At 40.4% G+C, this 15,030-nt stretch overlaps 1 protein-coding gene and 1 long non-coding RNA gene across 4 annotated transcripts in view; one reads left to right on the forward strand and one right to left on the reverse strand.

Moving 5' to 3' along the window:
* Positions 1-1,269, reverse strand: part of LOC142062001 (alpha-1-antitrypsin-like) — a 20,979-nt gene extending 19,710 nt beyond the window's left edge. For both annotated transcript variants that reach the window (XM_075103811.1, XM_075103810.1), the window contains exon 1: positions 1,064-1,269. The gene's annotated coding sequence lies outside the window, so the exon portion shown is untranslated. The remainder of the gene's footprint in view (positions 1-1,063) is intronic.
* LOC142062003 (uncharacterized) lies at positions 644-14,781 on the forward strand. Of its 2 annotated transcripts, XR_012662333.1 has the most exons (7): positions 644-2,221; positions 2,367-2,409; positions 8,108-8,196; positions 11,134-11,346; positions 11,625-11,727; positions 12,805-12,872; positions 13,220-14,780. It is a non-coding gene; the product is annotated as an uncharacterized LOC142062003 (long non-coding RNA). The 2 variants fall into 2 exon arrangements; XR_012662332.1 differs by having other exon boundaries at positions 12,805-14,781.
* Positions 14,782-15,030: the final 249 nt, after the last annotated feature.

Raw genomic sequence — 15,030 nt, forward strand, 5'->3', positions numbered from 1 at the left:
TCAAACAACCATTCCTGTGGCTCATGTCTTCCAGCTGCATTCCTCTTCTGTGTGTACCTCCAACACGGTCATGGGAGGGTGAGGTCACTGGAGTGGACTTGGCCCCTTCTGTCTTTCCAAACTTTGTATCAGCAGGAAAGCCTCCTTTTGCAAGGCAAATAGCCCCATGGCCAGAGTACCACTCAGCAAAGAACCTGGATGGTGGCCTCTTGGCCATTTTTAATAATTGTGGCCATTTTTTGTTGTTGTTGTTACATTTGTTTATTGCTTTCTCTTTTACAGATTATACCAAGAACATGTTGGGATGATTTGTAGTGTCTAGCATGTTTAATGTGTCAGAAAATAGGTAAGACCTATTCCAATTAAAAATTGTGCTAATGACTAGAAAAGCGACTCCAAATAGCCTTCATCTAATGTCCTACTTGAAGTGGAACAGCTTCTGGGAAGAAGATCACATAAGTTACCTGCTCAACCCTCAGTCAGTGGCAAAGGCACTCAGACACATGGGTTCAGAAGAGCAGATGAGATGTTTATTTGGATTTCCTCCACCCTCTGTCAGCACTCTGACCACTAAAATTTAGGTGAAAAGGAGCCAGCTTGTTCTTTTGCAGCTTTACTCAGTGACAACTGAGGAAATCAGGACTTACAGGGTAGGTTGGCATAGCAAAATCAATTTGTGAATCCTGTCTGGACTGTGGTGGTGTAAATAAGATAGCCCATTCACCTCAGTTTCAGTTATCTGGTTGTAAGCTTTAAGGAACATTAGTAATGATAAAAAACAAGATTGACAGTTGGGGAGTCTGAATACTTCCCCCTTGTTAATGAAACAGATGTCTTCTAGATGTGAAAGAGCTATTTGGGATAAATATTCAAAGCAGACATAGTCTATGGAGCTTCTATAATGTAACAGCACAATTTGCTATGAAATATTTAAGTTCTGCTGTCATTGGAAATGCTTAGAAACCAGTTTTCACCTGCGAAAGCAGATGTGCTTCATGACCCACTAGCTAAATGCCATACAGCTGCATCAAAATCATGAAGGTAAAGATAGCTGGGTACTTACATTACATTCAGAAGGGCCTTGCTCTCGTATGGGTTGTGCTGTTTCTTGCTGCTTTACTCATAGTGCTGTTTTCCTCTGTTAAAAATTAGATGGCTTCAAATATATGTTACCTAGAGGGACAAAGCTGAATGCTGATCAAGCTAGTTTTCTTGGACATTGTATGCATGTGTCCACATCTCTTCACTCCAAACAGAGAGCAAAGACCATGTGGCCCAGCTGGTCAGTAGAATGTAGCGTTACAACACAAAGGGTATGCAACGCCTAAGCAAATATTTACTGGAAATGAGATTTTTGTGCCAAGGCCAGGGTCAGGGCAAGGGAGCTGCGGGGAGCACCACTTGGGCTTAGCCATGCTACTCAGCCTACTGGACTCCACTTAAGTGTCAACATCTCATCTTTTTATTTCTATGCAGTAGAGACCCCACTGGACAATATTCAGAAGCCAATGAGTCCTCTTGGCCTCATTAATAAAGAGGGTATTACATTATTCATGTAAGAACGGTGAATTTTAGCTGTATATTGAACAGTAATCTTGTAATTTTTCAGACACAGTGTCTCCTCACAACATAATTCTCTCTGATTCTGTGTTAAGGATCACCTAATATATCAAGATCAGAAAAGATTTTAGCACCTGAAAAAGCTGTATAAAATATGTGTGCCATCACTGCGAGTGCCCAGACATGACACTGAACAAGTGCAACTGCTGTAACATATATAAACAGTAAGTGCAGGCACAGTCCCAGATCTCTCAAAGAATAGCGAATAACAGAAGAGGGCAACACAATAACATTAACCAGTAACAAATCAAGGCAGTCTCAAACAGTAAGTATCAGCCTTCTTGTAAAGATATATTTCAGTTTCCTGGGATTCTTCGAAAGGAATATAAATGCTGTGAAGCTGGCTGACCAGCCTTCACAGCTGATGAACTGTTTAGATGCATGGTTTGATCAGCCAGCCAGGAGAATGTTTGCTCAGTCCCTCTATGCTTCTGCTGCACCTTGCAGGACTTGTTACCATCTGCTCAGGAAGGGGCAGCACAATTCACTGGGTCCTGAAGCTCCAAGGAACAGTGTAAGCATAGCTGTTCCCAGTCCCCAGCTGCGCTGCTTTCAGAGGTACTTCTTTATCTACTGAGATCCCATGACCTTGCTCATGCAGGTAGGTTCCCTGCATAGTACCTACAGCCTCAGCTCTTCTTTTTTGTCTTTTCCAGAATACAGTTAAATTCTGCATACTTGTTTTAGATATAGCCAAAGTTTGCTGTTAAGTACTCTGGTTTTGAATTTGTATTTTTTCTTACTAGAGTACCAGTTGCTGCTGTCCCCTGGAGTGCTTGTGTACGTCAGGTGAGGCTTGATGGGGCAGACTGTTCTCTTTTGCCAGCTGCAAAACCACTGCATTTCAATTAAATGAATGTATAAGCTAGAATTCTTGATTGCATAAATGCAGTCTTTCAGGAAAAGGGTGAGATGCTCACAGTGCACCAGTACTGTCAGGCTGTTGACTGTTCTGTGCTTCTCCTCTAGTCATCTGAGCTGCATTAAGCATTTACACTTCTGTTAAACATTACATGGATCAAACCAAAATTATCTGAGGATGCAGACACATGCTAATGAAACTATTTTCCATCCACACAGAGCAGGTAGAAGTCAGTGATCACAGGGCCAGCCGGCTTTAATATTTGCTGTCCCCAAACATGCATAATTGCCATAGGCAAACATGTTTTGGAGAGAAGAGGTCCATGGCCATGAGAAGCTGTTCGACCAGATGTATCATCCTAGCTTTTTGCGAGCTAATGTCACAAGTGCTAAAACATCTCCTGAGGTGTGTCATGACCTGCCTTGGGGTTTTAGTTTCCTGACTGTGCAGCTCGGACACTTGCTGCAACATGCTAAAACAAGCTAAATTTCTGCTTTATGAAAAGCAGAGTAGAAGACATAGTTAACATGGAACTTCCTTTTTTTCCCCAAAAATGAACTTAACATCAGTTCAGAAACAGTCCCACAATCAAAGGTTTTCTTTGAGCCTTGGTTTAGTCACATCAGAAGAGGAAGCCTGGGCAGTGGAGCCCATTGTGCAGCTGCCTGGCCAGCTGAAGAGGAAGATAGCAGGAGAGGGACTCGGTGCTGTAAAGAAGAGTTATATGCAAGGTTTGGGGGTAATTCTGGATTCCCTGCATGACTCTGAGGTGAACCAAAGCATGGTTCAGTACAGTGAGAAAACTGTGTCAGTGACACAAATATGAATGTTTTTGCTGTTCAGACATTAATCTGTATTAGTCTCTTCTTGAATCACCACGAAATCACAGAATGATAGGGGTTGGAAGGGACCTCTGGAGCTCGTCTTGTCCAACCCCACTAATTGAGCAGGTACCCCTAAAGCAGGGTACACAGGACCACATCCAGGTGGACTTTGAATATTTCCAGGGAAGGAGACCCCACAACCTATCTGGGCAGCCCGTAACAGTGCTCTGTCACACTCAAAGTAAAGAAGTTTTTTCTTATATTCAAGTGGAAGTTCCTGTGTTCCAATTTGCGCACCTTGACCCTTGCCCTGTCATTGGGCACCACTGAAAAGAGTCTGATCCCATCCTCTTGACACCTGCACTTTAGATGTTTATCAACATTGATAAGATCTCCCTCAGTCTTCTCCAGAATAAACAAACCCAGGTCTCTCAGCCTTTCACTATGAGAGATGCTTTTGTCCCCTGATCATTTTCGTAGCTCTCCACTGAACTCTGTTGTCGACTCCATTGGCAGCTGAAAGGCAACACAGACTGATTTCTGAAACTCTTTCAAGATCTGCCTCTCTGTGCTTCAATTACCACTGCTTTTATGAGGTGATGACTTGAAGAAGAGGTCCATTGTCCTACCAGGCAGGTCAGCAGAGCTTCTGCAAGCCAACAGCTATTCCATCTCAGGGCCTGCTGCTGGGCCTGAAAAATGTGCCTACGCTGCCACTTTGATTTACACCTTACTTCTTTCCTGACTATGTTACTCATACTATTTTATTCCAGATGTCTCTGGTACGAGCTGCCTAGCTCTTTTCATCAGCAGGTGCTCAGCAAGCCTTGCAATCTCAGGCAGCCTCAGCCATGCCCTGCTGTATGCAAGGCCCACCCTCAGCATCACTCTGTATAAATATTTTCTCAACTTTCTTAACTCCCCTGTTATTTTGGGCACTCTGAAAGCAAAGCAAAGCAAAACAAAAAATGGCAATGTCTCGAGGCAGCAGAATGTCAGTCCTGGCCAATGGAAGACTCGGATCAAGTGCTTGCAGAGCAGAAACAGCCACTCCACTCCAGGTCTATAGTATCCACATTATGTATAACATATGTGTTATAGACATGAACCACTCTATATCAGGTGGTGCCTCGCTGTCCTGTCCACAGACAGTATACGCATTGCCAAAATTCACCATTGGTTACCCCAGCACCAAACTCTAGCTGAAAGGATGCAGTCGTTGTGGGGGAAGCAAAGCAGGGTTCTGGGCTGTAGTCAGTATTAGGCTGAAGAACCTACCTAGAGTGTGTCTTGAAGACATATGTGGTTGTAGTCAGATTTTCCCATAAATTTCTATTCTTACAATGGAATTAAAAGGTCTGCCTGCCCCTGGCTTTCAAGTCAACAGGGAAGGAGGATGCATGGAAGATACGCCACATTCAGCCTGGTGGTGGTTCAAGTAAGAATCTTCCCTGCATTTCTTTTTCCAAAAATATTTCTCTTAGCTCTGTTATTCCATTTGACAGACCCTGCATGTTCATTTATACTGTAGATGGAGATTAATGCGACCTCTAAGTCAGGAACTTGTTACTCTAATGAGTCTTTAATATAATAATTTGAGAGGTAAACATGCATTTCAAACAATGACTGTGGAAGATACAGAGGATGAATGGTATTGTCAAATTATCTGAAAGGAATGTAGATCTATGATTCTCATTGAATCTAGATAGAACTGAGATTCACGTTAGTCAAGCATAATACAGCAGGAGTTCTGTTCCTGACTGCCATTAAAATCATTATTTTAGGATAACAAATTTCATATTTCATAGTTTTAAAATGTATTAAAGATTCTCTTTAGTTTTGTTTTAATAGCTACCTACGTAAAAAGCACTTCCAACTCAGCAGCACAGTGAGAAACACAACTCAGTTATAAAGATGTGCAAATGGTCGTGTTTCTATTTTCGTATTGCAAATTCTTGAAGATAATATTTCAGCTCTAAAACCTCAGTAAAGAAAGGATATTATTCAATTTTATTTCATTCATTAAACCCTCAAAAGTTTCCTGTCCCTGTATGGTATTTATTGATTCAGAGAAACACTGTAGAATTTATGTATTTTGTAGAGTCTTCTGTGTTACGTGGAAAGCAAACTTCTTACACCAGAATGGCTGGAAACAGATTTTCTAAATCCATGTTTATGAATTAAACCAAAAATATCTTAATAATCATCTGCACTTCATGCTTACATTTGGCAGATGGTTGAAAGAAATGTTAAGGTGCTTGATATTTGCTGGCCAAGTCAGGTTTTTATCCAGGATGCCTGCTGTGACTTAAAGTGTGTAATTTTCAGACTCCAACTCTGAAAACTCTACTTCCGCTAGTGGAAAGTTTGTCCAAGAAAAGTTCTACTGGTCCTAAGTAGCTGTTATTTAGCTTTTTTTTTTATTTTGAGTAGTAATGATTGGCTTAAAAGAGAATTTTTGAAAACCTAAAGCCTAAAATGTTACATTAGACATGCAAACAGAGGTTCTGGATGCACTAAAATGTCTCACACTGGCTTGCTTCATTTTTCTCTTTAGCATATTTGCTAAAGAAACACAATTTTGCTCTTAGCTCTAATACAAATACAGTTCTTGTGCAAGGTTGTTCTGATCTGATGTACTGTGTTTATACTTTCATGGGAGACAACCATGTTGATTTTTGTAATTGATATTAAAGAAAACTCTAACCTCATGTTTTTGCTTGGTTAGGGCTGTAAGAGTTGGTGATTTCTGTGAACAGTTCCACAGCATGGTTCAATGAGCCATCTCTAACAGAGTAATAAGGTTTAATTAGCCCAACCTAATCTGATAGCTTGCTGCTGGCACACTATCTGTTAGTACAGGTGGCTAGTGATGCATATATACATATGAAATAAAGATCACTCGTTGCAAGTTTTCTTTTCAAATATTGTGTGGTTGAATTCTTGCAATTTCAAGTAAACTTCTCAGACAAACTTTGCTTCCCCTCATCCAGTTTAAAACAGGTCTCAGTTAATAAGATTAACATGTTCTTCATTTTGAGTTTTGATAGAAGCTGTTTTCAAATAATGCCAAATATTGGTAATGTCTAGATTAAATTTATATTCTAGTTGTTTGGCTATGTCAAAAGTTTGGATCACCCAAGAAACCACTATCCATATGGCCAAGTCCCCAGGCCTGTAATATCTTCAACAAGCAGCATTGTGTTTACAGCATCTTCATTAATACTTTAAAAATTAGACCTTTTCTTTTGTTCACATGTTGAGCTCCATAGTACAAGTGCAAGATCAGGAAATTGCCTTAGATGGATTTCCAAACCCAAAACTCTAAGCCAAGGTTTCCTTATATTTTGCTACAAATGATTTAACCTATAGTCATGATCAATGATGACCACTGAATAGTGACAGTACAAGAACTAAACTTATACTCAGCAACCCTGGCTAGTACAGTTTCCTTGTGCTTCCCAGCAAAATTCAGCAGGGCTTTGTGAACATCCTGCAAAGAAAGTGGGCAAATTTCATAAGAACAGGAATTGGACAGCGAATGTGTGAAGGGTGATCCCTGATGCAACGACTCCTTGGAGCAATTGCATCTGAGGAAATGTTGTGGTTTAGCACCAGTCAGCAACCAAGCACCACGCAGCCTGGAGGGGCTGGGGAGAGAATCGGAAGAGTAAAAGTGAGGCAGCTCATGGGTTGAGATAAAGACAGTTTAATAGGTAAAGCAAAAGCTGCACATGGAAGCAAAACAAAACAAGGAATTCATTCACCACTTCCCATGGGCAGGCAGGTGTTCAGCCATCCCCAGGAAAGCAGGGGTCCATCATGTGTAACGGTTACTTGGGAAGACAAACTCCATCACTGCAGACGTCCCCCCTTTCCTCCTTCTTCCCCAGCTTTATATACCGAGCATGACGTCATATGGTATGGAATATCCCATTGGTCAGCTGTGTCCCCTCCCAGCTTCTTGTGGACCCAGCAGAGCATGAGGAGCTGAAAAAGTCCTTGACCAGTGTAAGTGCTACTTAGCAACAACTAAAACACCTCCACATTATCACCACTATCTCCAGCAAAAATCCAAACCAGCCCCATACTAGCTACTACAAAGAAGTTTTTCCCAGCTGAAACCAGGACAGGAAAAGTAGCCCAGCTGCTGGAAATACACCTAGTAGAGAGTAGAGAACTGGAAATGCCAGAAAGAGACTGAAGTAGAAAAAGAGGTGTGCTGTGCTCCTCTAACAAAATACATGCATCTTCTCAGTAATAAAATCCAGTTCAAATTCTGTCCAGCTGTGCTGTCCAATGGTTTCTTTATAATCTATTATAAATTACATTATAATCAATCAACATGGCAGAGAAGTATTATAACTTGGGGATCATAATCATACATTAAAACATTATATTTCTTAAACTGTCCCTCTGTACCACATATTTTACTTTTAAAGAAAACATAGTCAACCAGTACGCCAGTGTGTTTTCCCCACAGGTTTTTGCCCTTGTACAACAGATTCTTAGAACCAAAATGTAGGTTGGAAGGAACCTCCAGAGGTCATCTAGACCAACCTTCTCCTCAAAGCAAGCCTACTCAGAGCAGGTTCCTCAGGGACATGCCTCCAAGGATACAGATTTTACAACCTCTCTAGGCAACCTCTTCCAGTATTTAATCACCACATGGTAAAAATATGTTCCTCATTAGAATTTTCTGCGTTCAAACTGTTCATTGAACTTCTCCTCAGTTTCTGCCAGCTTCAGCATCATGCATTTCTTTGTCATTGTTCAGAAACTTTTGAGCTGTCATTTACAGACAGGGCATTGCATTTGCTTGGCTGGACCTTGCTTGGCAGTCATTGAAAGAAAACCTCCATGGATCTTCTGCTGCTCTGTCTCTGTCAGGTGAGGTCTTTTTGTAACCAACTTCACATGTATGCTTTGCCCCTGCAGGAGAGCATTGTGAAGGCAGTAGAAAGACTCAAAGAAGAGAATAAAATGCTCTTGTCACCTTCCACTGCCATAAAACCTAAATGTGAAGTCAGCATTGCTAGTGGCCACCTTGAGATAAGCCAGTTTTAACTACCTTGCTGCTTTCCAGGAGATATTTAGGTAATTTACAGCTCTCACACTGTACTATTCACTGGGGTGACCAGTTAATATGTGGGAGTGAAACCTAATCACACAGTGGACTTGTCTGCTGACTGTCATTTACAAGACAGTGAGAAATTGAATTGACATCTGAGTAAGAAAGCATCATGAAAATTACCCAAATCTGCATAGAATGCCATCAATATTTGTTACAAAGGTAATCTTATGTTAGTTTAGATCTATGACTGAACTCAAAGATCAGCATGCGAACAATGAGAAAAAAGGGTTTCTAATTAATGTGTTTGAAGTAGTTTCTAAAGAAAGACTGGAACACCCATTAAATCCACAGAGTGCCAAAAATAACTCCTCATTTTTGCCCACAGAAATGACATACAAGGTTTAGGTCTCAGTGGTTAGTTCAGTGTTGCCAAACTCCATGAATACTGAAGTGTTTAGAGGGGTTGCTTTCCCCTTAAACTTCTCTTGACCTTTCATCATCTTCCCCCACCCAAATTCCGCCTCCATCCAAAGCACACATGTCACATCCAACTGGAGCACTTTGGAAAGAAAACAGCTGGATTTCTTGGGGATCATGGGAAGAACATTTTGGGATCAATGTCGGTGAAAAAGAAACTAGATAAACATAGTTTCACTGCTACAAAAATTGGAAGATGGGACTTATCAGACCCCTTTTACTGCCTCTGAACTAATTTACTCTTTTAATTTTGTTGTGCTGAGTTAAATGAAGATGTATTATCTGTGGTGCCTTCATTTGTACAGCAACACAACTACAGAAAGGATTTTTTTTAAGAGAAGCAAGAATTAAAACTAATTGTGTTTACCCTCCTCTTTTTCTTAATTTCTTTTTAGTGCAGAAAGTGAATTATTTCTTTAAGGAGCTTCCACATATTATACTCTCCAAAAACTGGCCAAAAAATGACTCACTTCAGATTGGAATAGCTCTGTTTCGTTTATGATTCATAGGACTTTACTGAATGAATTGGATGCAAATGGGTCTAAACTAAACACTGGGTTTCGCTTCACTGTACCAGACCTACAAAATCAGAAAAAGAGAGGTAATCATCACCTCATCATGCTTGGCAGGGAGCAGTCTTTGAGTAGATTCTGAGGTGGCAATTGCTGGTTGTTAGAACAGATATAAATATGTCTCAGAAGTAAAACCCCATTTGTTGCAGCACTCTAAAACTGCTACACGGCATGGTCCAGGGACAGCCCTATGTACTTCCAAAATGAGGAAGAAGAAGCAAGAAGTCATTGTGTCACATCAGCTGCCAGCTCCTACGTGTGAGCTTGCCTTGGAGAAAGAAAATCAGGAAACCTGCCCCAAAGGCTCAAGGATATGCAAAAACTAGAGTTAAAAGCTTAAACCTAAAACCTTATATATGCCATGGAGTACATAAATAAAAGGCAATGCAAATGAAAGCATCACATAAAAATGACTCAGGAGTGGAAAGTTAACAGGGCAAAATCTTTTTTCTGAATGCTTCCAAGCTTTAAAGCTTTAAGGACCTCATATGGCCAGCATGTGAGGGGCAAACCCCAGCCAGCCTTTGGACTCCAAGCAATGCAGAAGTAACAGTGCAGTTGCTCTGGCATGGATCCGAGCCTGTGCCCTGTAACTAAACAGCATCTAACTGATGGAGGTGAAAAGTTCAGTGTTAAATCTTCTCCCCTACAATAATTTCCTTCGATTCTCTTTCCATTGGCATCACTTTCTGGCTTATTTATGCCAAAAGCTTTAACACCTGATAATTAAGTTCCAATCAAGCCTTAGAAAGACTCGAAGTCTACATTGCATGGTGGCCTGCCCAGACAGATGAGCTAAATTAGCCCCAGCATACTGCCAGGCTGCTCTTTCTGCCCTGGTTCCCCATCTCATGAGAGCTGCAAGAGGGACCTTGGCTTGTGCCTCTGACTCTCACAGCAGGACGTGGACATCTTGGCCACCCTGGTATTTCCCTTCTCCCTCCCACCTACTCCCCATGGATTTCTGCCTTTTTCAGGGAAGAAAAATGCTCTTCAAGACATGACATGTTTCTTCACAGAACCTCCAAGAACATTTCTGTTTTTTCACCATTTCACAAGACCAGCTATTTTCCTGGTCCTTGCTTTGCAGAGAGGTGATTCCCTTTACCACTACTGTCAAACCTACCCTTTTACACAGGTGAAATACGAAACTGTACCATAAGTAACACAGGTAACATGGGCTCTAATACAAGTGTTATCTCATGTTCACACTGCTTGCAAGATGCCCCCTTAGCCAAGGTGTCCTCTTCTGCTCTTTGTTCTATTGCTTGCACTCCACACAGCATAAGGCAGCTGGATAAGAAGGTATAAATAATCCTGGAGGCTGTAAATCAGCTTCTAAGGAAGCTCTCTTCCTTCTTCTCTCTTTTTTCTTTTTTTTTTTTTATTGCAGATATGTATTGGTTTAGGTATTTTTAAAGGTAATGCGATGAAAGTCCGAGATGTATTTTTCAACTCATAATAAACACTTGCAGGTCTATTTAAACTGAAGAAATCTCATAAGAAATGTTAAAGTCAGATGCCCAGAGCAAATGAGAGATATGAAGAATGGGGTGGAAAGGCAGCAGCCTCAGCTAGAGCATGGTTTGCTATGGACCCATCAATTTCTGATGGACAGTATAAACCTACTTTTTTTCCCAGCCCTTTTCCCCAGACTAAAATGGCTTATGACTGAAAATGTTTCTGACATGAAATTTTTTCTAGTTTATGGCAGTCTCAGACTTCTGGACATTGAAGCATGTGGCTATTCCTGGAAAAGTGAAGCAGGAAGAGCTAGTGAGATGTTCTGATGGCTCTGTAACTTCAACCTCTGAGGCCATAATCTGGAAGCAGTCCTCAGAAATCAAACTGTTCCTCAGGAAAAGCATCCTGTGAATCTTTATCTTGAAGAAAGCTGCAACCAGACCCTTGAACCAGGTAAACTTCAGCATGCACAGGAGGGAAGTTTCAAACAAGAAAGTAAAGGACTGAAAAGCAACAGTACTTCCAGTGATTGACCTGCCTGTGTGCATCAACACCTAATTATCATAATGCTGTACTGTCTTCATATGTACTTTCCTAATAGGAAAGAAATATTGTGCTATATGTAAGACAAAAATGACCAAACAATGTTGTGTTTGAAGAAGAGAAATACAACTCTTTGCCAAGCCTTTGCAGGAGTCAAATAACCACAGACCTTCCATTGTTCCCCACAGGTATTTTTTCTCCTGGCCAGATGACAGAGCACAACCCAGGAATCTAATACATAGTGGAATTACTGAGTTAACATTATGGCTTTCCATTAAAAAACTTGGAAAGGTTTGTGTGAAATGCATTCATTTGTTCTGGTCTGTCTCAGCAGCCAGTGGTACAATTAAATACATGCCATTCCAGAAAATATTTTCTATATTCATGATAACAATGAAACTGCTGATGCCTTCAAACCCCTCATTCTGAGTCCCAGCCATACCTCACATTAGTGATTATGCTGCTGGTAACTTCTCTGACATATGCCAGAGGTATGTATGTGGTATTTGGGGGTACCAAGGCTCTGTGAAGGCTGCAGGAGAGCACTGCCTTGGGCAATACATCTCTCACAAGGGCTTCCTGAGCCTTGGCATTACTGTGATTAGTGGGTGATGGACGTTGGCTGTGTGGATCTTGACCACAGCACCTTTGTAGATGCCAAGTTCCTGGTGGCAGCAGAAGCTAGGTTTTCAACGCTGAATAAAAAGCAAGTTCTTTGAGAGCTGAGAAATTCACACAGTACTGCCCAGGAATACCTGTTAATTACTAATTGTGTGACAATTGCTAGACTCTCTGGACACATAATGAAATACATGACATCTGGTTTTGAGAAATCGGACATCCCCAAGTGATGGGTCTGTGACATGAATGGCACAATTTTCCTTCAGGGATAACTAGTTTCCCATTAAGATAATGATGTGGGTGTGCTGAACAATGATAAGCACCAGGAAAGTCATACTGTCATTAAGGGGAGACTCTCACCTCACTCCTGCATGTCCTAGGAGTGACATGCAGAAAGAACAGGATCATACAGTTCAACATAGTAGGTTATTCAGTATCAAGACAAAGCATAGAAGTTGTGACTGTTTAGTTGTTATATATTAGAAAACAAACTAAAAGGTGATTACTTTGCAAGGGACCTAAATTATGGTATGATTCTATGATATCTCCTGTTTGATGAGTATGCATTGGCATCAAAACTATGTACCCAGCTTTGTCAGGAATTTTTCTCATTAAGCAGCCTGTGCCTTCTACCATTGTCAAAATACAGGTTCTTATTTGTGCTTGCATTTAACAGAACAGCAGAGTATGCAATTTTCTTTTTGGCCCATGGCCTTTAATGCTGTTCCTTATGTTATATGTCTTTAGTTTCTTCCTAGCAGATGCTGCACAGCACTGGGAACAATGACAGACCTGCGCATTGGTGCTAACCACTGGTAGTTTCAATATGTTATTTTCCTTGATTTACTTCAAGCATATTATTTCCCTGTTTTCCCCCACACCCATATACACTTTGTTTCTTTTTGCTTGTTTTTTCTTTTATGATCTTTAGAACTGGTCAAAATTGCTGTTGTTTGTTTTCCAATGTCTTTTGAACTTCATGTAGTTTGTAAGTAAGGGTTAAAATTATCTCCACCATGGATTAATCCTGGTTTCTGAGCTCCTTATTTATACTTTTAGGCTTTGTTTCACTTCTGTAGATAACTCCTTCCTAGTTATGGGTGCAAATACACAGTTTACTGCTATTCCCACAATGCTTGTTCTCCTTTTCTCCTTATTTCAGAGAGCTGCTGTTTCAAAGCTTCTGCTGTGCTGGCAATTCTTCTTCTATGGCTGTTAACCTAAAACAGCCTTTACAGAAGTCTACTTTCAGCCATACCATCACAGATTTCTCTTAGGGTCCACAGAAGCAGTGCTGAGTCTGCAGCTCCTGTGTGGACATGGTTGCATGTACCCCCACATCAGGTTTGGGCGTAGGCTTCAGTGCAGGCTGGGTTAGAAGATGTCCCTTGCACTTTGTCCCTCAGGTGGTGCATCAGGTCAGCTCCATCTTACAGCAACACCACTGCATTGAAGTGGCACACCACAGTACTTGCATATAGCAGCAAAAACTCTTGACTAGCTAGGAGGAAAGTCCTTCCTCTGTTGCACTGAGGATTCTTGGTCATGAAATCTACAGTCAGCAAACAAATCAAGAAACAAAAATCCCGGAAAGAAGAAACAAAACCCCAGCAGACTGCAGGAAGAAACACTGTCCTGAACAAAATATAACTGCACAGGATTTGTGACAACCTTAAGGCTGACAGTTTTGGAGGGGGTGGGGGGGTGGGGTGTGTGTGTGCAATCCTTCTGTATTAATTATTTACTACAGAAATTTGCTGTCTGTTGCACATTTCTGGTGAGGGACATCCCCTGACTTTTGTCAAAATAGAAAGAATACCAAGGCAAGACACATGTATATGGACCTTACTCCCATTTGAAGATTATACCCTATGAGCGATAGTTTCTTGATATTTTTTGGTTATCCAGTTCTTAATTCAGCTTGATTTTTCTCCACCTGCTTTTGAAGAAGTTAAGCAACAAGGCTACCTCTCAAAGTGAGATCTGATTAGCAAAATATAATATCATTTTGAGATTTTTTCCTACTAACAAACAGAGACTATTGATCTGACATCTGTGAGGAACAACAAACATAAAATCCCTTGGTATTAGCCTGCAGAGTAATTTGTCATTGCAAAGCTGGACTTTGGCATACCGTCCTGAATTAGCCCTGAGGTTTGCCAAGAACTTTTAAATGTTCTTCTGTTGAGTCAGATTATCTACATTACACTAAGACCAAGTCCTTATATGTTTAGAGGTGTGAAGCCAACTGTTTGTAACTAAATATTGAAGAGACTAAATACAGTTATGAGTAAGAAACTTTTGTCATTGGTTTACATGGTTTTGAGAAGGGCTTTGAGACTGAATGTCAAGTGTTACATGGTCGGCAGCTGGACATGGAAAGGTTCTTATATTCCTTGTTGGTATACTTACAGCTACAGTTTACTAATATTGGTAGCATTCATTTGGTGTCAAAGAAAATAAAGATCTCCAAACCAATCAAGATAATTATATTTTAGAAACAGTCACCATAAATTTTGGGTTATATTTTTCACAGACATTTTAAGAGATTAAAGTCTAGAAAGTTGCCATTTATATTTTACTTCATTTTCTACGGGTTTGAGATATCCTATAGCAAAAGATTTAATCAATCTGTAATTTAAGTGCTTTCATTGGCTTTCTGTATTTTTATAAGACATGCTAAGGATGTTAATTTAAAAAAATAAATAAAAAATAATAAAATAATTTAAATATTTACTGGTTTGTGTTTCATTTCATAATTGTGTCACTACCTAGTGTAGCTGGTATGTTAAAATCCTATCAATTGAGGCACTATAAAACAATGCAATAGCAATAATTTAGACTCAATAAACTTTAAGTGAAAAGCTACAAGTGTCAAGTCACAGTATATTTTTACTCTATAACAGTAATACACCCTTAATATTTAGAAAGGATGACTACTCAAATATTACCTGCATTTCGTCTGTGTGTCTA

This window comes from Phalacrocorax aristotelis, chromosome 9 (assembly GCF_949628215.1).
Source record: "Phalacrocorax aristotelis chromosome 9, bGulAri2.1, whole genome shotgun sequence".
Lineage (NCBI taxonomy): Eukaryota > Metazoa > Chordata > Aves > Suliformes > Phalacrocoracidae > Phalacrocorax > Phalacrocorax aristotelis.